We start from the raw sequence: 23,145 nt of genomic DNA, 5'->3' as shown, positions 1-23,145 counted from the left end.
GTTGCTACTAATCAATGCGATCTATAACCGGTGCAGTCCCTTAAGATAACAACCATGACGTAGAGCGGTAACACCGGTGATCGAGTTAAAGACTTTACAAACTAAGCACTCTGAAAATAAACAAGACTTTCTGACTGCTGATGCGCTCTTGAAGTTGCAGCGCACCGTGAAGGCTCCGTGCAGGATTTCTCCACAACCTCTCTAGCCTCATCATTGGCTGCTGATCCAGTTGTGCGCAATGGCCAAGCAACTGACAGACAGTGTAAGCGGGAGTAGCGAAGTTCGTTATTATTATAAAATAAAATCACATTGTGGACCCTTTCAGTGGACGATTTTCTTTGCATTGGCGGCCAGGATCCTTCCTAATGGGTTTGTGAGATTGCCGGCCGATGCTCTCTCACATTGATAAGACAGAAATGTTGATATTGTAATAAATATATTATTTTAAAACGTGCAGACATACCAGCAGTCCCCTTCACACACTGAACATTTAAACAAACTGAAACGTTTCAGGCAGCAGGCCACGGGTGTAAGCAATACCCTAATTAACAAGAAAAGGACTGGAGCTAAGCACGGGAAAAATAATAGAGGAAAATCTGGTTCAGTCTGCTTTCTACCAGATACTGGAGAGATGAATTCACTTTTCAGCAAGATAATAACTTAAAACACAAGGCAGAATCTACACTGGAGTTGCTTAGCAAGAAGACAGTGGATGTTCCTGAGTGGCCTGGTAACAGTTTTGACTTACATCTGTTTGAAAATCTATTGCAATACCTGAAAATTGTTGTCTAATAGAGATTAACAACCAATTTGACAAAGCTGGAAGACTTTTGTGAAGAATAATGAGCAAATGTTTCACAATGCAGTTGTGGAACGTTCTTAGAGATGTACCCAGAAAGACTCAGAGCTGTAATCACTGCCAAAGGTGATTAACAAGTATTGACTCAGGAGGTTGAATACTTGTCTAATTAAGATATATTAGTGTTTTATTTTTCATGATTTTGTTTTACTAATGTTTTAATTTTTCTTCCACTTCGAATATTTTGTGTAGATCTAAATCCATTTTCATCCCACTTTGTAACACAACATAATGTGGGAAAAGTCAAGGGCTGTGGAAACTTTCTGAAGGCACTGTGTGAAGGGGATCTAGATCTAATGAAGCTAGCCATTCCAGCTCAGGCTTCATCAGTACTATGACGGTGGAATGGCCATAACTATATATACAGAATATAGTACACAATCAAATAAATTACCGGTCAACATCTAAATATTGCTCCCAGCGTTGATCAAAGCTCAGAAAGCTTATATTCTTGACCTGACTGAGTTGGAATCGTGCTTGCCTCTTTGTGAAGAAGTAGAATCATAAACAGCGGTTTGATCGTTATCTTCACCTGGGTAGACTACTGAGTTCTCATAATAATTTTGCTTTACAGAGAGAAGGCTACTGAGACAGACAATGATGTGATGCTCAGTGGTGAGGCTGAGGCAGGCTACAATGCATGCATGAGGAAGCAGAGGAGACAGAGAGAGGAAGCAAGCAGAGAGAGAAGTTAGTATAGTGGTTCCCAAACTAGGGTCGTCATTAGTTACCACACACACAAAGTCATAATTATGCCTAAAACCTGCCTATTTCTAAAATGTCTCTACTTAAAATCTGATTTTAAACCTAACCCTAAACCTTAACCCTAACCACACTGCAAACCTTATGCCTAATTTATGCAAATTTTTGTGGCTGTGGTAACCAGTGACAACCCCAAACTTGGGGTCGGGGCCCCATGTGGGGCCTCCTGAGAAAATCTGTACTAATCTTATCAAACAAGTGAGAAATTTAACAAAACAAACAACAACATACAGTACTAGTCAAAAGTTTGGACACACCTACTCATTCAAAGGTTCTTCTTTATTTTTTTTACTATTTTCTACATTGTAAAATAATAGTGAAGACATCAAAACTATGAAATGAGACATATGGAGTCATGGAGTAACCAAAAAAGTGTTAAACATATCAAAATACATTTTATATTTGAGATTCTTCAAATTAACCACCCTTTTCCTTGATGGCAGCTTTGCAATTCTCTAAACCAGCTTCACCTGAAATGCTTTTCCAACAGTCTTGAAGGAGTTCCCACATATGCTGAGCACTTGTTGGCAGCTTTTCCTTCACTCTGCGGTCCAACTCATCCAAAACCATCTCAATTGGGTTGAGGTCGGATGATTGTGGAGGCCAGGTCATCTGATGCAGCACTCCATCACTCTCTTTTTTGGTCAAATACCCCTTACACAGCCTGGAGGTGTGTTGGGTCATTGTCCTGTAGAAAATAGTCCCACTAAGCGCAAACCTAATGGAATGGCATATCGCTGCAGAATGCTGTGGTAGCCATGCTAGTTAAGTGTGCCTTGAATGCTAAATAAATCACTGACTGTGTCACCAGCGAAGCACACCGACACCTCCTCCTCCATGCTTCATGGTGGGAACCACACATGCAGAGATCATCCGTTCACCTACTCTGTGTCTCACAAAGAAAATCTCAAATGTGGACTCATCAGACCAAAGGACAGATTTCCACCGGTCTAATGTCCATTGCTCATGTTTCTTGGCCCAAGTAAGGATCTTCTTCTTATTGGTGTCCTTTAGTAGTGGTTTCTTTGCAGCAATTCGACCATGAAGGCCTGATTCACACAGTCTCCCCTGAACAGTTGATGTTGAGATGTGTCTGTTACTTGAACTCTGTGAAGCATTTATTTGGACTGCAATTTCTGAGGCTGGTAACTCTAATGAACTTATCCTCTGTGGCGCTCCTCATGAGAGCCAGTTTCATCATACACCCCCCCACACACACAAACACCTTGTCACAACACAACTGATTGGCTCAAACACATTAAGAAGGAAATAAATTCCACAAATTAACAAGGCACACCTGTTAACTGAAATGCATTCCAGGTGACTACCTCATGAAGCTGGTTGAGAGAATGCCAAGAGTGTGCAAAGCTGTCATCAAGGCAAAGGGTGGCTACTTTGAAGAATCTCAAATATAAAATATATTTTGGTTTGTTTAACAGTTTTTTGGTTACTACACGATTCCATATGTGTTATTTCATAGTTTTGATGTCTTCACTACTATTCTACAAAGTAGAAAATATTAAAAATAAAGAAAAACCCTTGAATGAGAAGGTGTTCTAAAACTTTTGACTGGTAGTGTATTTTTTGAAAAAAATATATGTGGGGGATTGGAAATGATGCAGACAATTATATTGATAAAAGCCACTATCAATCTGCAATATTAAATGCACAAATAACTTGGCTGACTATCAAGCTTAGATTAAACAGAACACAGCTAGCTGCATTTACTATGTTTTTAATCAGATGTTGTTCACATGTCTTGCCTCCAAACCAGATGGACACCATCTTTACATTTGGACATTTGGACATTTTCACCTAGGGGTGTACTCACTTTTGTTGCCAGCGGTTTAGACATTAATGGCTGTGTGTTGAGTTATTTTGAGGGGACAGCAAATTTACACTGTATTACAAGCTGTACACTCACTACTTTACATTGTAGCAAAGTGTCATTTCTTCAGTGTTGTCACATGAAAAGATATACTCAAATATTTTTAAAAAATGTGAGGGGTGTACTCACTTTTGTGATATACTGTATGCATTTTGGAACATAGCCCCTGTGTTCAAGTAGGCTACAAGTAGCTATGTGTGTGGAAAACATTTAATTACAGGTAAGATATTTAACTTGTTAAGTATAGTCCGTTTGAAACTCCTCCCACTACTTGTAGCTTTATAGTCTGTTTGTTTGTGTTGTTGGTCTTGGCTAGCTTAATGTTCTGGTCGGTAGCTAACTAGCACTCACTCACATGGCTGCTAGCACGTCATGAAAAGGGGCATGAGGGAAGCCCTACAATATTATATTTGTCTAAGTAGTGAGAACACTCAGGAGCAGGCAATGTTAAAAAGTAATCTTTAGACATGTTTTACTTTTCTTCAATATAGTTTTATAATTGATCAAAACAAGTAGACAACAAGAAAATTGCATTTGAAAAAGGTCAAGTATTTGCTCTGAGCCAATGGGGTAACCTAGGTAACCACAGGTTGTCTTCGCCACAGGCGGGCGGGCCACGACATTCTATCTAATACCAACTGGGACTCTAGGAAGTCCTACCCAGTTGACTACTTTAAAATGGTGGAAGCCCTCAATGGCAATGTCCATGCTAAAACAGGTTTTATCCATCTAGAGTTCTCTTTCTAACTCTATGGTCAGTCCCTAATGGTTTATTTTTTTGTTTTGCAGTGTTATGTGACATTGAGTACAAAGAGCCTCTGACTTCCTCAATATAGTTCCTTGGTGTTCTGGTGGGAGACTTCATCATAAGTCAGCTGTCCGACAGGTGTGTATTACAAACACAAGTTTGGAAAGAACAAAGAAGAATAACATTCGTAAGGAATTCGGTGGTTCTTACGTTGAGTTATCAGAATGAAAAGTTTGACAAAAAGGATGTAATGACCTAACAGTTAAAAAATAAAAAATACAAGTTTTATTTTACCATTATTTAACTAGGCAAGTCAGTTAAGAACAAATTCTTATTTACAATGACGGTCTAAGAACAGTGGGTTAACTGCCTTGTTCAGGGGCAGAATTACAGATTTTTACCATGTCAGCTTGGGGATTCGATCTAGCAACCTTTTGGTTACTGGCCCAAAGCTCTAACCACTAGGCTACCTGTCGCCCCCCCCCCCAAATGTAAAATGCAAAAAAATGACAAACAAAAAAAAGTTGGTAGACTTGATTTGGAATGGAGCAGTTCAAGAGGAATACTTCCATACCTTCACTGTGTATCTGTTCATTTCCATAAATAAGACAAATAATAATAGCCCATTAGAGATTCTTATACCAAAAATGTATGGAATCATCAACCATGACTTTTAAAGGGTATTTGTATTTATTATGGATCCCCATTAGCTGCCGCAGCTACTCTTCCTGGGGTCCAGCTAAATTAAGGCAGTATATACAATTTTAAAAACATAACAATACATTCACAGATTTCACAACACACTGAGGGCCCTCAGGCACCTACTCCACCACTACCACATATCCACAGTACTAAATCCATGTGTATGTTATCGTGTGTGTGCCTGTGCCAATGTTTTTGTTGCTTCACAGTTCCCTCTGTTCCATAAGGTGTTTTTTTATCTGTTTTTTAAATCTAATTTTACTGCTTGCGTCAGTTACTTGATGTGGAATAGAGTTCCATGTAGTCATGGCTCTGTGTAGTACTGTGTGCCTCCCATAGTCTGTTCTGGACTTGGGGACTGTGAAGAGACCTCTTGTGGCATGTCTTGTGGGGTATGCATGGGTGTCCGAGCTGTGTGCCAGTAGTTTAGACAGACAGTTTGGTACATTCAACATGTCAATACCTCATAAATAGAAGTAGTGATGAAGTCAATCTCTCCTCCATTTTGAGCCAGGAGAGATTGACATGCATATTATTAATATTAGGTCTCTGTGTACATCCAAAGGCCAGCCGTGCTGCCCTGTTCTGAGCTAATTGCAATCTTTCTAAGTCATTTTTTGTGGCACCTGACCACATGACTGAACAGTAGTCAAGGTGCGACAAAACTAGGGCCTGTAAGACCTGCCTTGTTGATAGTGTTGTTAAGAAGGCAGAGCATCGCTTTATTATAGACAGACTTCTCCCCATCTTAGCTACTACTGCATCAATATGCTTTGACCATGACAGTTTACAATCTAAGGTTACTCCAAGCAGTTTAGTCATTTCAACTTGCTCAATTTCTACATTATTTATTACAAGTTTTAGTTGAGGTTTAGGGTTTAGTGAGTGATTTGTTACAAATACAATGCTTTTAGTTTTTAGAAATATTTAGGGCTAACTTATTCCTTGCCACCGACTCTAAAACTAACTGCAGCTCTTTGTTGTGTTACAGTCATTTCAGTAGCTGTAGTAGGTGACGTGTATAGTGTTGAGTCATCCGCATACATCTACACTCTGGCTTTACTCAAAGTAGCGGAATGACTTTAGCTTCCCTCCAGGCCTGAGGGCACAAGCTCTCTATGAGGCTTAAATTGAAGATAGACAACAATAATTATTTCACCTTATCCACACTGACTTTACAGAATTCAAAAGTACAATTCTTGTCTTTCATAATTTGGTCTGATATACTTTGATGTGTAGTGTCAGCGTTTGTTGCTGGCATGTCATCCCTAATATTGCTTATCTTACCAATGAAAAAATCATTAAAGTAGTTTGCAATATAAGTGGGCTTTGTGATGAATGAGCCATCTGATTCAATGAATGAAGGACACGAGTTGGTTTTTTTCAACCCCAAAATTTCATTTAAGGTGCCCCAAAGCTTTTTACTATCATTCTTTATGTAATTTATCTTTGTTTCATAATGTAGTTTATTTTTATTTAGTTTAGTCACATAATTTCTTAATTTGCAGGTTTGGAAGAAGCCCAATACTCTTTTCCATGATGATGTTACATCTTCGCCCAGGTATTCACCAAAACTGGAAGGCATTCAGCGCCAGCTCCGTCTTTGTGGGCTTTGGTGGATTCTCCAACTATTTGGTAGCTTATGTGTTAGGTTTGTGACAAACTTTAATAATAAACTAACAATAATTCCTAACTGTACAACTTCTATGCAAATATCGGATTTATCCAATAAGCACAATACACCTTTGACCTGTGTACTGGTTGGTGCCTGCAAAATCCAAGATTCTGCATTGGGTTCGGCTCCCTGGGGGTTTTCATGGGATCTGGTTTGGGCCAAATGTTCATGCCAGCAGTGACCTACTTCATCCGTGACAGGAGGTGGCTCTTGGTGCCCATGGCAGAGTCTGGACGGATGCACATCCCCATCTGGTGGTAAGTTGACGAATTGACACTCAACGTGGTCTAGTTGAGGACCCTGGGCCTGGTCTAACTGTACTACCTAATGTACTGTATGTTTGACTGGTTACATCCAGAGTTTCCGAGAAGGCCCACCCATGACATTGAACTCTGAACTGGTTTGAGTCTTATCACTCAGTCCAGGCATTAAAAGGTAGACTCAGCGTTATGACATTTGCCACGAGCAGCACCGCAGATATTGAGATAAGCTCACACAGAGGATCTACGCATGTGCACGAGTGTGCTTCACGCTGATATAGTATTGTAGCTGCTGGGCCAAAACAGCAGATCATTTTAGCCTCATGCTTCAATGCTCTTAGTTGTTGTGGAAATACCGATATTTTGCTTACTTTGTGAGTCGCAGTCTGCTTTTAACTACTATGAATTACATTTACATTTAAGTCATTTAGCAGACGCTCTTATCCAGAGCGACTTACACATTGGAAAGTTCATACATATTCATCCTCGTCCCCCCGTGGGAATTGAACCCTGGTCCCCCCGTGGGAATTGAACCCACAACCCTGGCGTTGCAAGCGCCATGCTTTACCAACTGAGCCACATGGGAATTAAGCTAGTCCTCTGTCCAATCCATGCTAAAGTTATAACATGCAACAACTACTAAGCATATAGGACCAGTAGGATTGCTAGGAGCAGTACGTGTATTGTTTAATAATGAATTGTAGGTCTACAGTCCCTCTACACCAGAGAGTGTAGGAGCAAACCAGTTCAGAGTTCAATGTCATGGGTGGGTCAACTTTTAATTTGTCAACGACAAAAACTGTCATAGACTAAATGAACTGCAATACACTTGTCTCAAAAACAATAGCATAGCTATTAACACAGAACGACCGTGGACCCCACTTTTGCCCTCAAAACAGTCTAAATTCATCGGGGCATGGACTTTACAAGGTGTCAAAAGCGTTCCACAGGGATGATGGCCCATGTTGACTCCATTGCTTCCCACAGTTGTGTCAAGTTGGCTGGATGTCCTTTGGGTGGTGGACCATTCTTGATACACATGGGAAACTGTTGAGCATGAAAAACTCAGCAGCGTTGCAGTTCTTGACACAAACTTGTGCGCCTGGCACCTACTACCATACCCTGTTCAAAGGCATTTACATTTTAAGCCTATTCACCCTCTGAATGGTAAACATACACAATCCATGTCTCAGTTGTCTCAAGGTTTAAAAATCCTTCTTTAACCTGTCTCCTCCCCTTCATTTACACCGATTGAAGTGGATTTAACAAGTGACATCAATAATGGATCATAGCTTTCACCTGGATTTACCTGGTCAGTCTATGTCATTAATGTTTTGCACACTCAGTGTATATTTGCAATATCATCAGTAATATGAGCTGATCAAATAGCCACAATATTTTCTACTTCCTTTTTATAGATGCGCACAGCTTCCATACCAGAGCCCTCCCCCCATTTGATCACAACAAAAAGTGAAAGTAAAATTGACTGCCATTAAAACATTGTGCGAGACTCTTATCCTTGGGTCCCTCAAACTTAATTTATATTTAGGATATTTTACTATGGAATACGGTCGTCTCACTGCATTTTAAGGTGAGTTTGTTTGATGTAAATATCAAAGGATAGGATAAGAATTATTTAGGTCTTAGTGGCTACCTTAGCTATGTTTTCATAGAAAATTGGTAAAAACATGTATTTTTTGTGTTTCGGTTAAGAATATAATACTATAATACACTCAAAATCGTGTATTGATAATAAAGCAGTAATACATGTTCATGCTTTGTTATAATCTGTTAGCCATATGCTATGTGAAAAAGTAAAAGTGAAAATGGTCATCTCATAGGCTGCTAGGAAACTCATCCCCACATACCTTGACTTGCTGTAGGCTTAAACATAAGCAACATTGTTTCATTCAGGCTTTATTAGTGATCAATGTTTAGAATTTATAGGACCTTTTTTTAAATGTATGGCATTTTCAAATACAGCTCTTTGACTGTCGCGTTTCAAGGCCTGTGTGTGTGTGTGTGTGCCATGTGTGTGTGTACTTACGTGTGCCATGTGTGTGTGTACTTACGTGTTGCAGATAAATGTGAATATTATAACAGAACATTTGTTTTTCTGTACTTTAAAGTCTCTTTGGTGTCAGAGTTTGTGTATATTGGAAGCCTAGGCAAATTGTGACTGGTGGGGTTTAATTTTCCCCCATGATGAAATCTGTGAGGGGACTGTGGATAGGTCTCTGTCCATCCGTTTGTTCGTTATTCACACGAGATATCTAAGACAGCACTGGCCTGATTTTGACTAAACTTGGGTGAATGATACGTCTTGACATAGGCATTTACAAAATGACACTGATTGGCCCAAGGTGGGAGCTATAGTAATTAACTGAAATTTGTGAGTCACACCAGAAAGGAAGAGGCGAAGTGAGAGGGATAACTGGGCCCAAAATCTGTCTTCTCCAGTAGGTGTTTTTTTTTTACATGGAATACAGGGAGTGGGTTAGCAAAAGAGACTGTAGGGCTTGACATTCAGGGTTGCCTGCTGGCCCGGCATCATCTGCCGAGCTAACCGGGCCAGTTAATCAAGCTTTCACATTTTCAAACTCCAAAACGTAATAAATAAGTAGATTTTCCCAACGCCTGACACTTCACACTTGTTATCAACCAGCATTCGGTTTCCAAGCAGAGGCACGAATGTCAAAGCCTTCCCTCTGCCTAGAGTGAGCCCTGCCTCAGTAGGCTAGGTCCTGGATACTCAGTCTCAGTGGATGTAGGAAGCCAGGAGCGTAGCCACAGGTGGGTAGCCAGGCCCACCACTCAGCAACAACAAAACATTTGTTTTTATGCCCTTTACTTGTCAGTGTTCCAAACGGGACATTATTTTTCTTTTTACCTAAACATCAAACACCATCAGATACATTTCATAGCAAGCGGTGCACTGGGTTAGTCAGATTTGATTAAACATAACAGAACAGATGCCCTGGAATGACATTCACTCCCATGGCATGGTTTGCCAAAAATAACTAACTGAAGGCCATGAATATGACTGCATTGAGACATATGTCACTGTGCTTCTATGGCTATATGCAACATGCCACTACCTATTTCCTTTGTTCATTTAGCAAACAAGACAGCTCATAATCCAGTGCCTTTATCATTCAACATGAACGCCTGATTCACACAGTCTCCTCTGAACAGTTGATGTTGAGATGTTTGTCTGTCACAGAACTCTGTGAAGCAGTTATTTGGGCTGAAATGTATTTGGGTTGGTAACTCTAATGAACTTATCCTCTGCAGCAGAGGTAACTCTGGGTCTTCCTTTCCTGTGGTGGTCCTCATGAGAGCCAGTTTCATCATAGCGCTTGATGGTTTTTGCAACTGCACTTGAAGAAACTTTAAAAGTTCTTGAATATTTCTGGATCGACTGACCTTAATGTCTTAAAGTAATGATGTATTGTCATTTCTCTTTGCTTATTTGAGCTGTTCTTGCCATAATATAGACTTAGGCTTTGTCACATATACTCCCTCTCCGGCGCTCGGTCGTCAGGCTGCTCATTATTACGCACACCTGTCACCATCGTTACGCGCATCAGCGCCTCATCAGACTCACCTGGACTCAATCACCTGCCTGATTACCTTCCCTATATATGTCACTCCCTTTGGTTCTTTCCCTAGGCGTTATTGTTTCTGTTCCGTTGTTTCATGTCTGTACGCAACTCGTGTTTCTTGTTTTATTCCTTGTGTTATTTATTATTAAAAGTCACTCCCTGAACTTGCTTCCCGACTCCCAGCGTATACATTAGTATTTTACCAAATAGGGCTATCTTCTGTATACCAACCCTACCTTGGCACAACCCAACTGATTGGCTCAAACACATTAAGGAAAGAAATTCCACAAATTAACTTTTAACAAGGCACACCTGTTAATTGAAATGCATTCCAGGTGACTACCTCATGAAGCTGGTTGAGAGAAGGCCAAGACTGTGCAAACTGCTATCAAGGTAAAGGGTGGCTACTTTGAAGAATCTAAAATCTATTTTGATTTGTTTAACACTTTTTCGGTTACTACATAATTCCAAATGTGTTATTTCATAGTCTTGATGTCTTCACTATTATTTTACAATGTTGAAAATTGTTTTTTTTTTTAAGAAAAACCCTTGAATGAGTAGGTGTGTCCAAACTTTTGACTGGTACTGTACATTTTTGCTTAAGTTAGCTTTAAAATACTCAATTTTCACTCAGACTCATGGCAAAATGTGTAGAATAGAATGAGATGAGCTATCAAACTGCACATGTTCCTCTCTGCCTCGTGGCAAAATGTGCAGAATTGCAGGAAATGTGCTTTTAAACAGCCACATTTTCTCTCACGGGGAGGGAAAATCTGCAGAGTACCATGAGATTAGTTATAAAACTGCACATCAGCACAGGCATTCTAAAGTCCTCCCCGTTTTTCAGTCTTGAAAAATGGAATGCTTCTAACCGAAAGAGTCAACTTACTTAAAGCCAAACTGTCATTAACGTTAAAGCCAAACTGTCATTAACGTGGTTCTTCAATAGTTATGCACAATACTTGTTGGATGCACATTTGGTGTAGAGCTGTTTATTACGCAGTGATTTTTTCATACATCATCCTCTGATCCAGGAAGGTATTTTCCAAATGATAGCCAAGTGACAAACAGCTGTTGTGATTGCTAACCCTCCCCTAACCCAGACGACGCTGGGCCAATTGTGCACCGCTCTATGGGACTCCCGGTCACGGCCGGGTGCGACACAGCTTGGGATTGAACCCGGGTCTGTAGTGACACCTCAAACACTGTGATGCAGTGCCTTAGACCACTGCGCCACTCGGGAAGCCCAGGGTCTTGTTCGATTTAACAGAGAAAGCATCAAGGTAATGAGTTCATACACCCTAAAAAAATGCTGGGTTGTTTGGATGACCCATTTGCTGGGTTGTAGGCATTGGGTCACTTCGTTGGATTGTTTTCTTTAAAAAGAGCACAGTTGGGTTGTTATTGCTGGGTTATTGATATATGACCAGTGGCTGGGTTCACCCACCAAATTAAGAAGATCAATGTGATCTGGTAAACTTGTGAATCAGGATTGTTGCAGGATTGTTGAGTGGAATTGCTTTTCGACAAATGGGCAAGGCATTGTGGCTGACCAAAAATGGTGAGTAAAAAGCTAGCTAGCTAACATTGCAAATTATCCATTCAAGTTAAATAGACCTAGCTTTCATAATTACATATTTCATTGACACTTTTAGATAATCTTAGCTGGCTAGCAAACAACCCCATGCATGCTAGCTCAAGCATTAGCTAGCTAGCCAGTGCTGTGTGTGGTAGCAAACATTTTCATTTTTGTTGAATTTTGTATAGCTAGCTAACTATGTCAGTGTCTGTAAAAAAGCTTGTCTCCTGTAAGCCTAACGTTAACGTTACTGTGTGGTGCATTGTTCCACGTCAGTTAGCTAGCTAGCTTAGCTTGCTAGCTCAAACAAGGTTTCTCACCCAGTTTGGCTAGCTAGAACAGCTAGCTAGCTATAGATTATATTAAGATAGCTAGGCCTAGTCCCTGTCTCTGAGTTAATTTAACATGGTTGTAGCTAGTTGGCAAGCTTATAACTCGTGCTTTTATGGTGGTCCAGTTACTGTATGTGTTTTATCCTAATTGTTAAGGTCAGGGTTAAGTGTAGGAGTTAGGTTAAAGGGTTAAGATCAATGTTAGGGGAAGGGTTAGCTAAAAGGGTGAAGGTTAGCTAACATGTTAGTTAGATTCCAACTCTCAACCTTTCAGTTTCTAGATGTTTGCGTTATATGCCCACCCACCCAACCTACTTTCGTTTTTGTCTTAAGTAACCATCGGTCTTATGTAACCATACCAAATGTAACATATCATGCCCATTTTGGGTCCCGGATTTACATTTACTATGTTACGTCTAGTCTGAGACCAGGCTGCAACATCAGGCAGGTGTATTTTAGCAATCAGCATTATGATTGCTATGATTGCAGCATTATGATTGTCTGATGCAGCATCGTGGCTACATGGATGAAGCATGGGGCAGCTGCTCTGCATTGTTTACCCCAATGGGCTAATCATTAGCTACATCACCGACTCTATGATCTTGTTGTTTGTTTAATGTCCAAAGAACAACTCACACTGGCACAAATTAAATCATGTGATTTTTCCAGTGTGTATAGGCTTACAGTTTACGGATCTTTCTATAAATAATGGGGCCAAAGTGTGACATTGGGATCAACACTTCAAAATGTTTTGAAACAAAAATTAAATGGGTTTTCATGCAGTTCCACATGTGCACTTAGAGGAATTCAAGTGAATGTATGCAAATTGTCCCACAACTCCACCTATACACCAACATAGGCCTAGGAGGGTCAAAATATACTATACATTCTTTAAGCAGGGTTCATACAGACATTGGCAAGTCAAATTCAATGAGTTTTTCAAGCACTTAATTGTAATTTTCAATGACCTAAATGTTATACAATTGTATAATGTATATAACTGTAAATATAGGGTCTAAAATAGAACCCCACTCCCACAAAAAAAGCATGCAAAAAGTATAAAAGAAAAGTAGGCCATTACCATTTTAAGAATAAAACATTTTTAAGGCCTTAATTCAAATTATTATTACATTCTAAAATATGTGAGAATAATGTGGACATTGTCTAACTAAATATATAGATAGAACACATGAACAGTGGCAATTTTTTTGTAGTCTATCTGGCCAATTTAGGCAAACGTAATAAATCCATGAATAGCGGTAGTATTCATCTCACCATCACTGTTTTTATAATGAGAAAGTGGGCAAAAACAAGGTTCCTTTTTTAATGGAAGGATTTGTATGGAAAGCCAAGTTGAAGCCGACATTGCATGTTGTCATCTCCAATAACCGCACGTGGTTTTACCGCTATAGAGTAGCGAAACACCCTTGATTTGAAGTGGCGGGAAACAAAAAAAAGTGGCCACATCTCTCACAAACTAGGCAAGTCAGTTAAGAACAGATTCTTATTTACAATGATGGCCTACCAAAAGGCAAAAAGCCTCCTGCGGGAAAAGGGCTTGGATTAAAAATAAAATATAGGACAAAACACAAATGTTATTTTGACCTAGCACTGTTGGGTTATGAGAATGACCACGCACGCGCACGCACGCGCGCGCGCACACACACACACACACACACACAGTGGCCTTTCCTATTGCTCAGAACATGCTATACTCCTATACAGTCTATTGTTGTGTGCAGGTATTTCATCTGCATCGAGTTCAGCCACTTTGTGCATGGTTTTAAGCAAGGGTGAGAAGAGTAATGAAATTGCCTGCTCAAGTAGCAGTACTGTTACTTCAATGATATTTTTTTTGTAGTGGTTTAGATGGTACATTGATTCTCTACACTATACTTGCTTGTTTTGTCACATAAACTGAAATTAGGTGAACTATTATAATTTTAGCAACCAGTAAATGGTGTAGCGATTTCTGCATAGTGCATCTTTAAGTGGAGAGTAAAAATGGAAGGCCTAAACTTCGATGAACAATTGAGAAAATAATTTTCATTTGATTATGTTAAAGTAACTGTCTGCATTCAGACTGAGACTAACTAGCTAGCTAACTCAAACCCCTAGCCTAGCCAACGTTAGCCAGCTAGCTAACATTAGCCACCTAGCTAGAAATCGTAACATATATGTTTTGCAAATTCGTAACATATCTTACAAAAATGGGTGATGGACCTCCACAAATTAATACATAGCATATGAAACAACATATACTAAATGGAATGTCTCGAATTTACATGGACCATGTACAGGCCCTAAAGATATTGCTTTATATCAATATGTTATCGGGCTCATTTCTGGAGGAAATATTAAATCGTCAAGGTTTTAATATAGGCTATGTCATCATTGAGGGGGGGTATTTTGGTTTTTCAAACAACCAGCGTAAATATCAGATTTTATGGTTGGCTATAATATAAGGTACTTTCCTATACTGCAAATGAAAGATGAAATCACCCACGATTGAAATTCTGCGTGCAGAACTGCTTTCATGTGATCTTGGCCCGGGACCAGTGCTTAATTTGTAAATCGGTTGCAGGACCAAAAGGTGAGAGGGAGAATGGGGTGACCTGGTGAGTTATGAGGTACCTGAACGCATGAGAAAAAAATCACCTTTAAAATAATGCATTGCATGCATATCATCGTGTAACGGATGTGAAATGGCTAGCTAGTTAGCGGGTGCGCGCTAGTAGCATTTCAATCAGTTACGTCACTTGCTCTGAGACTTAAGTAGTATTGCCCCTTGCTTTGCAAGGGCCGTGGCCTTTGTGGAGCGATGGGTAACGACCGTGCTTCGTGGGCAACAGCATCAATGTAACAGTATAACTTTACACCGTCCCCTCGCCCCGACCCGGGCGCGAACCAGGGACCCTCTGCACACATCAACGACGGTCGCCCACGAAGCATCGTTACCCATCGCTCCACAAAGGCCACGGCCCTTGCAAAGCAAGGGGCAACACTACTTAAGTCTCAGAGCAAGTGACGTAACTGATTGAAATGCTACTAGCGCGCACCCGCTAACTAGCTAGCCATTTCACATCCGTTACAATCGCATTTGCGAGGTGTAACAGTTTTAACTTTACGTCCGTCCCCTCGCCCATACCCGCGAACCAGGGACTCTCTGCACACATTAACAACAGTTACAGAGCAAGGGGAACCACTACTTCAAGGTCTCAAAGCGAGTGACGTAACCGATTGAAACGCTATTAGCGCGCACCACCGCTAACTAGCTAGCCATTTCACATCCGTTACAGAGGCACTTACAGAAGTTGCACACCTGGGGAACATTTTAGTAGCCTAGGCACGGGAAAAATGTGGCCTTTTATAAACGCATGTCATGCAATTCTACATCATTTTACATGACTGGAGACAAATAATCTAAATGACAGGCTACTTTGACATTGATAAACTAAGAATCTGAGATCAATAAAAACAACCCTGTCTTATGTCCATCAAAAGCCCAGGCCAAGGTGTGTAGGCTACAATATGCGGAGGAAATTATAGTCCTAAAAATGCTTTCCAGCTTCACTGACTCACCCAATGATGCACAGCTCACTCACTGGTTATTGCCGATATGCTTGTGCCGAAAGACTTTTACTTTGTTTTACTTTGTAAAACAATATTTGGAAGTTGACCAAATATTTTGGTAGCCTACAGCATAGAGTTTTCTATTTTCAGCAGGAGCCATTTGCTTTCCAATCTGTGTGTCCCCTCGATTGTATTTTAAATATTGTGAAAGGCCTGTTTTGTATACATGCAGTTTTTTCCACTGACAGATTTGCCACGCGTTCCCTGCTGTAGGCCATTCCTTGTTATTGAGCTACAATCAACAGCTAAGTTAGGCAATTTTTTAAAATAAACTATATAGGCCTGCTCATGGTGTAGTAGAATATTCTGAATTATTTCATTTATTTCTTAACAGAAAGCAGTAATAATGACAAATATATTTCAATTTTTCAGGGGTGCTACAGTTCCTTCAGAACCATTCGCGCGATTCTATACGGAAATCAATTATGAAGTGCAACACTGGAGAGATGAGAGTTGCACGTTTATTTCGCTACAATGTTGCGTAAAACATAAACCCGACCGGTCCAACCCGAATCAATTACAATATTAGGCTTGGGCTGAAAATCTACTTTTTCACATAGTTTTTTTTTTGTGGTGGCAGGATAATTAACGAAGAGTCAACTCGCATGAACTTTTATCGCTTTTGTTCAGATTTTTACATTGCAAAAAGTGACAATTATTTTTCACGCCACGAGAGGTACCGGGTCCAGCCAAATAGGTTCAAGAAAAAAAAACAGTCCAAAACGGAGAGGTGGGGATCCGGCTCAAATTAAGCACTGCCGGGCCGGGACAGTAATTTTCACTTCTTAATAGCCTGGTGTGGCACTGGCAAATTTACCTGAATGTCAAGTCTTGGACTGGTACCCAGGCTAACTGCCTTCCATTTTCGAATACATTAATTTACATTTTTAGATTGGCAATTTGAGTATCTGGTCAATATAATGGCTAATCTGCATCATCCGTGGGGGACGACATGTTTAATGTTGTCTTGTTTAAATGTGTAGGGTGGTGTTTTATTAATTCCCAAATATTCTGTGTAGGCTGGCCCATTGTAGAATGTATTAAATCAATCCATCATATTACATATTTCCTTGTGACATATGTGATTGATGTAACAACATGACATTTTATTGGCAAGAAATGCACCACTTCACAAAAAAAATACTATTTAATAAAAGACCACAAGATGTCGCCAATAGTATACTCTAAAAATATTGCTTGCCCTTAAACCTGCTCTTGCGAGGACTCTAATTCAGTTTATGAAAACACAGATAAACTTATCTTGACCATGTGTCATATGGTTATTACCATGACAGTATTGTTCTTGTTAAACAATGTGTGTGGTACTTGCATTACTGTTAAGAGAGACATGGTGTTTGGAGGGCTAGTTTTTTCACTAAGCCTAAAGTTAGTTAGAAATGGCATGCTTGTCTACAATGCACTGGGAGGCCTTTATGTATGCAGGTAATTATATTGAATCATAAATAAAAACCTATTAGTCATCAAAGTCAAGATGATGATCTCTCACTCTGTTTGCATATGGAGCCAGAACACTGAGATGCTTTTTATAGCGTTTTGCATGTGTGGATCGATGCCAAGCAGGATGTTTGTCTTAATTGTAAGGCAATGATAGTGATCAAGGTAATTGTGACCAACTAGGTCAGAAAATGCAGTACACCCAGAATTGTGAGCCAAAATTCCAATGTGAGGTCTAGTACTTATGTAATCCTGATGTGTACCAGTCTACAGGTATTCACCTCAAACAATAAGCCTACAGAAAACAAACTATATCCTACTTAAATCCACATTCAGATTCACATCAAGGATCAATCAAGTCTTTCATAACAAAATTGTTTTTATGCTGCTGATGCATTGATAGTGGCCTAAATAGCACGTCTTTGGTATTTGTGTCAAGTCAGCCACTGATATATAGTCTAGTTGTTTTTTAAGGGCCAGTATAATTAACTGGTGTTTGTCAGTGTTGTATATTGTGTGAACAGTATCAGGGCTGAGTCATTGCAGTAATTATCAGAATTATAGTTTTATTGTCATCATACATATCGAAAACAAAAGTCCATGACATGGTTAGCCTATTGTGAGGTCTTTGTTACTGGAATGTCACTATGATGCTCTGTTTGTCATTACTGTCTGAGAGGGCTACACATTACAGGAGCTGCATAATCACAGGTCCATGAACGTCCCTTTTCTATAAATGGGTTGCTTGTTTATCAACAGAACTGACGCGTGCACAACTATGGGGCAAAACAGACCGGGTTGGCTTAGATTGTTGACAACATTTAAACTATATTTCGTCTCCAATGTTTATTTTAAACATAAATAATTTTCACAAAGAGCACAAAATAAGTGTTGTCTCAAATACATCGTTACAGTTATTGGTTATCTATCCACATTCTTTTGTTATTATTTGGTATTAGCATGACATGAAATCAGTCAAAACAAGACATGGTAACAAGATGAAACTAGCAGAAATGAGCCATTTATGATTCCCAATATGGCCGTTTCTTGTCATTTGTTGTTAACTATCTGGCCATCCAGAATCTCAACAACACACGGACTTCTGCTTCATTGAAGTGTGCACATAATTTTCGTGACGTTCTCTGCTAACACATCTATAGAATAAAAAAAACCTTACCAAACAAAACATCATGATATTTGTAAATGAATGGAAGCGGCCCGTGTGAACAATTGACGGTGGATTCCAAATGGAGGGTTTCCTGTAAATGCCTGTCTTCTTCTCAGTGGCAACACTCCCTGGTAACAGGCCCACATTGCAGCCCAAGTAAAAGTCACGTGATTTTCAATAAATTGGACCTGTCATTTTAAGCCTAAATCACAGCCTGCTACAGACATAAAACGTGCTGCAATTTCAGTGTTTCCACTGAGATTGTTTAGAGCAGCATACTGTATGTTAGTTGTATTTATGTTATTATTCTCAAAACATCATGATACTTGGCAATGAATGGAAGCCACCCCATGTGAACAGAGTTCGATTCATCAGGTCAGAGGGAGGATGAAGCAATGTTCAAGGTTCTAAATGTGGATACCTTGTATAATATTTGACTTTTCACTTTTTGCTACTATATTTCTTTATTCTGATTTCTGCACGTGATTCTGACATTTCAACACTTTAGTGGTTATCAATGATACTTGTTCGAATGAATTTAGCCTCAAGATGATTTTGGGAAACCGGGCCCAGGTCTTTGTAGGAATATTGGGTTGAAATAAATACTTATTTCTGTTGTTTAGCTAGGTTTATATGCATAGAGTATTGTTGCATTGACACTGACTTTTCACATTTCTCACATGCTTAGTAGAAGCACTTCAACGAGACTGGAAAGCAGTTTTTGCAACATGACCTTTATACGTAGAGAGGATGATTTATATACACATGACTGTGGTGGGAGGCCTTCGTTCAGTGTCACAACGCTTCCTTTTTTCCCCTTTGTGACCAACCGCTCTCTTAGTTAACATAATGAGGCCTAGGCGGCTACTACAGATTATATTAGCACTACTTGTGCAGTCCACATGGTCATGCATGGGAACTGGATGCTTAGATAAGACGTTATTCCCAAAGACTCAATGTCAATCAGCAACTTGATGAATTTTGTTTATCCATCCTACTCTTGATCTCACAATTTACTAAAAGGGAAGGCCTACTTGAACTGATATACTACTGTACAATTTATGAAGACTGTTCTTTTTACGTCTGCAAGTGTAACAGTATAACTTTACGTCGTCCCCTCGCCCCGACACGGGCGCGAACCAGGGACCCTCTGCACACATCAACAACAGTCACCCACGAAGCAGCGTTACCCATCGCTCCACAAAAGCCGCGGCCCTTGCTGAGCAAGGGGCAACCCTACTTAATGTCTCAGAGCAAGCGATGTAACTGATTGAAATGCTACTAGCGCGCACCCGCTAACTAGCTAGCCATTTCACATCCGTTACACTCACCCCCCTTTCGACCTCCTCCTTTTCCGCAGCAATCAGTGATCCGGGTCAACAGCATCAATGTAACAGTATAACTTTACGGTGTCCCCTCGCCCCGACACGGGCGCGAACCAGGGACCTTCTGCACACATCAACAACGGTCACCCACGAAGCAGCGTTACCCATCGCTCCACAAAAGCCACGGCCCTTGCTGAGCAAGGGGCAATCCTACTTAATGTCTCAGAGCAAGTGATGTAACTGATTGAAATGCTACTAGCGCGCACCCGCTAACTAGCTAGCCATTTCACATCCGTTACACAAGGAACACTGTTGCATTTTACAAGTATATATATTTTTTTAATCCTTTTTACACTGAGGTTACGCTCAGAGTATGAAAATCTGCAACAGATCAATAGCTCTACTCTTGGTAGAAAGTCAAGCTACAGTGGCATCATCCATGATATATTCTATATTCGCATTGACATTGCATAATGATCTATACATTGGCAATTTGGTCACATAGCCTACCAACTGCACCAATGTGTTGTGTTAGTGCAGTAGTCTTTGTATTCGGCACCTTTTCCATTTACCATAACAGCCCTGCTGTAAATTCCAACAGATGCAATGTACCTTGATTATAGACGTCACACTGGCAATGCCAGACATTCCTGGTCTCTGTGTGTTTCAGAAAAATAGTCTCTGGTCTATCCAGTAAATCAAGAGACAGACGCAGAGGTTGCATCCCAAATGGCCAGAGGCAGGGAGACTTAGAGCCTGAATCACCAAGGGATCTCTTTCTCCTTTTCAACCTGCTCTCAGCTCTTTGGCTGTGACCCAAATGACACTCTATTCCATATTTAGGCCATTAGGTCTCTGGTCAAAAGTGCACTGTATGGCATTATTAGTATTTTAATGCACTGCAGTTGCCACTGCCAAAACAGTACATACCTGACCCCTCTTTCTAGGACTGGAACCCTAATGGCTGCTTATGAAGAGGAGATGCATTACTCACTGTGAATGTGCACCAGTTCCCTGAGTTACTATTGTGAGGAGTAGCTGTGATTGAATGAGTTGCATTATTGGTTACATTGCTGCACTGTCATAAAATAACTTGGCATGAAAAAGCTTATCTAGCTGTGCCCTAATTCCAAGTATACACACCATTCCTACGACCCTCTTTCCGGGTGTGGTTCCATGCGTGGTTGCATGCCAGTGTGTAGGTGTGCCTCCAGAAGGGTTTTTTGAAAAGCCGAACAAAGGGATCGAAGTCAAGTCTGAAGATACAGTAAACAGTTACCGGATAGTTCAGATTTTCCATCTGTTGATGCGCTACAGATGGTCGTAATATCAACAATCTATCTGTTGATTAGCAACTGTTTGCTAAGGTTAGGGTTAAGGTTAGGGCTATGATAAGGGTTAGATCTAGGGTAAGGGTTAGTAGATAGTCTGTAGAACATCTACAGATGGACTATACAAATGAAGTATTACCCAGTTACCATAAATAGCCTTACTTGCCCAGGCATGGCAATCTAGCTTTACCTCCTGCACACTACCAACACCAGTCCTTTAATCTTTATGCCATGCTCTTTCCCGGTGGTTGTGTAGGTGGTTGCGTGCCAGTGTGTAGGTGTACCTGCAGAAGGGTTTCTGAAAAAGCCAAACAAAGGCATCAAAAACCTGAAAATCAAGTTGGTCTGTTGTTGTTTTGTTTGGCCTTTGTTATGATTCTCAACATTCATTTATATAACTTTGCTGTGATGTGTCAAATATGTCTGCTGCTTATTAGTTTGAGGTTGTGAGTTTGATGAATGATTTAGTGGTGAAGGAAGTTTTTGAACATCGGGGTTTAAAGTGGAGGTGATGGCATTGTGTTTAAACGAGATCATGCAACATGATTTCATCAATGGAGGTCTTGAGCTTCATGTTACGTTTCTAACAGAACAGTATTATCAGCACCATATCACAGTGGTTATTGATCTCCCATTAATGCATGTCCATCCAATGGGATTATACGCCTTAGTGCAATAATTCATCTGTAATAGTGGACTTTGCATACACCAAACTGAGTTTAATATCAGCAAATGTACATATGTTCAAAATGTGTGCATATCAGCTGTGTCTAGACAATGACTCCTAAATGCATTCCCTTGTTGAGCATTGGTATTCAGAATCGCTGTCCTAAATCCGACTGTAGTGGCCTCTGCTCTTTTCTAATCCACTCTACTTTCTCTGCCTATTGGCATCCCGTCATTAAGTAGGTCTGTGATCATAATCAATCCTGTTGGCTTTTTCACACATTCTGTTGCAAAGACATGTGGGCAGGTGTAATAAGGCAGGTGATAAAGCCAAGGTGTATCTGTTGCATCTGGCTTCCTTAGTTAACCAATGGAGGACAATGAGCTCTGATTATCATCAAACACCTGAGTGATTGGTTCCTTGGTAACCCTTGGCTTTGATTGAGTGAGGGCAAATTATAACCCATCATTTTGAGATTGTTGAAATGTCAACCTCACCCTCAGTTTTATTGAGATATTGCATCATTCAATTTGCGAGCTTAATTATCACACCTTTTACCCATTGTCACCCGCTTTGTATTTATTTATTTCACCTTTATTTATTTAACCAGGTAGGCTAGTTGAGAACAAGTTCTCATTTACAACTGTGACCTGGCCGAGATAAAGCAAAGCAGTGTGACACAACAACACAGAATTAAACATGGAATAAACATACATGCAGTCAATACTATAATAGAAAAGATCTTTAATACAGTGTGTGCAAATGAGGTAGGATAAGGGAGGTAAGGCAATAAATAGGCCATAGTGTTGAAATAATTACAATATAGCAATTAAACACTGGAGTGATAAATGTGCAGAAGATGAATGTGCAAGTAGAGATACTGGGGTGCAAAGGAGCAAAATAAATAACAGTATGGGAGATGAGTTGGATGGGCTATTGCCAGATGGACTATGTACAGGTGCAGATCTGTGAGCTGCTCTGACAGCTGGTGCTTAAAGTTAGTGAAGGAGATATGAGTCGCCAGCTTCAGTGATTTTTGCAGTTAGTTCCAGTCATTGGCAGCAGAGAACTGGAAGGAAAGGCGGCCAAAGCAGGAATTGGCTTTGGGGGTGACCAGTGAGATATACCTACTGGAGTGCGTGCTACGGGTGGGTGG

General features: G+C 40.2%; 1 protein-coding gene across 1 annotated transcript in view; it reads left to right on the top strand.

Annotated features, from left to right (window-relative positions):
- The first annotated feature begins 8,393 nt into the window (after positions 1-8,393).
- LOC129868200 (long-chain-fatty-acid--CoA ligase 6-like) overlaps positions 8,394-23,145 on the top strand; it is a 105,734-nt gene continuing 90,982 nt past the window's right edge. The window contains exon 1 of the mRNA XM_055941959.1: positions 8,394-8,485. The gene's annotated coding sequence lies outside the window, so the exon portion shown is untranslated. The remainder of the gene's footprint in view (positions 8,486-23,145) is intronic.

Source organism: Salvelinus fontinalis, chromosome 13 (genome assembly GCF_029448725.1).
Source record: "Salvelinus fontinalis isolate EN_2023a chromosome 13, ASM2944872v1, whole genome shotgun sequence".
NCBI lineage: Eukaryota > Metazoa > Chordata > Actinopteri > Salmoniformes > Salmonidae > Salvelinus > Salvelinus fontinalis.
The sequence above is the reverse complement of the archived record's forward strand: the minus strand, read 5'-3'. Positions and strand labels throughout refer to the sequence as shown.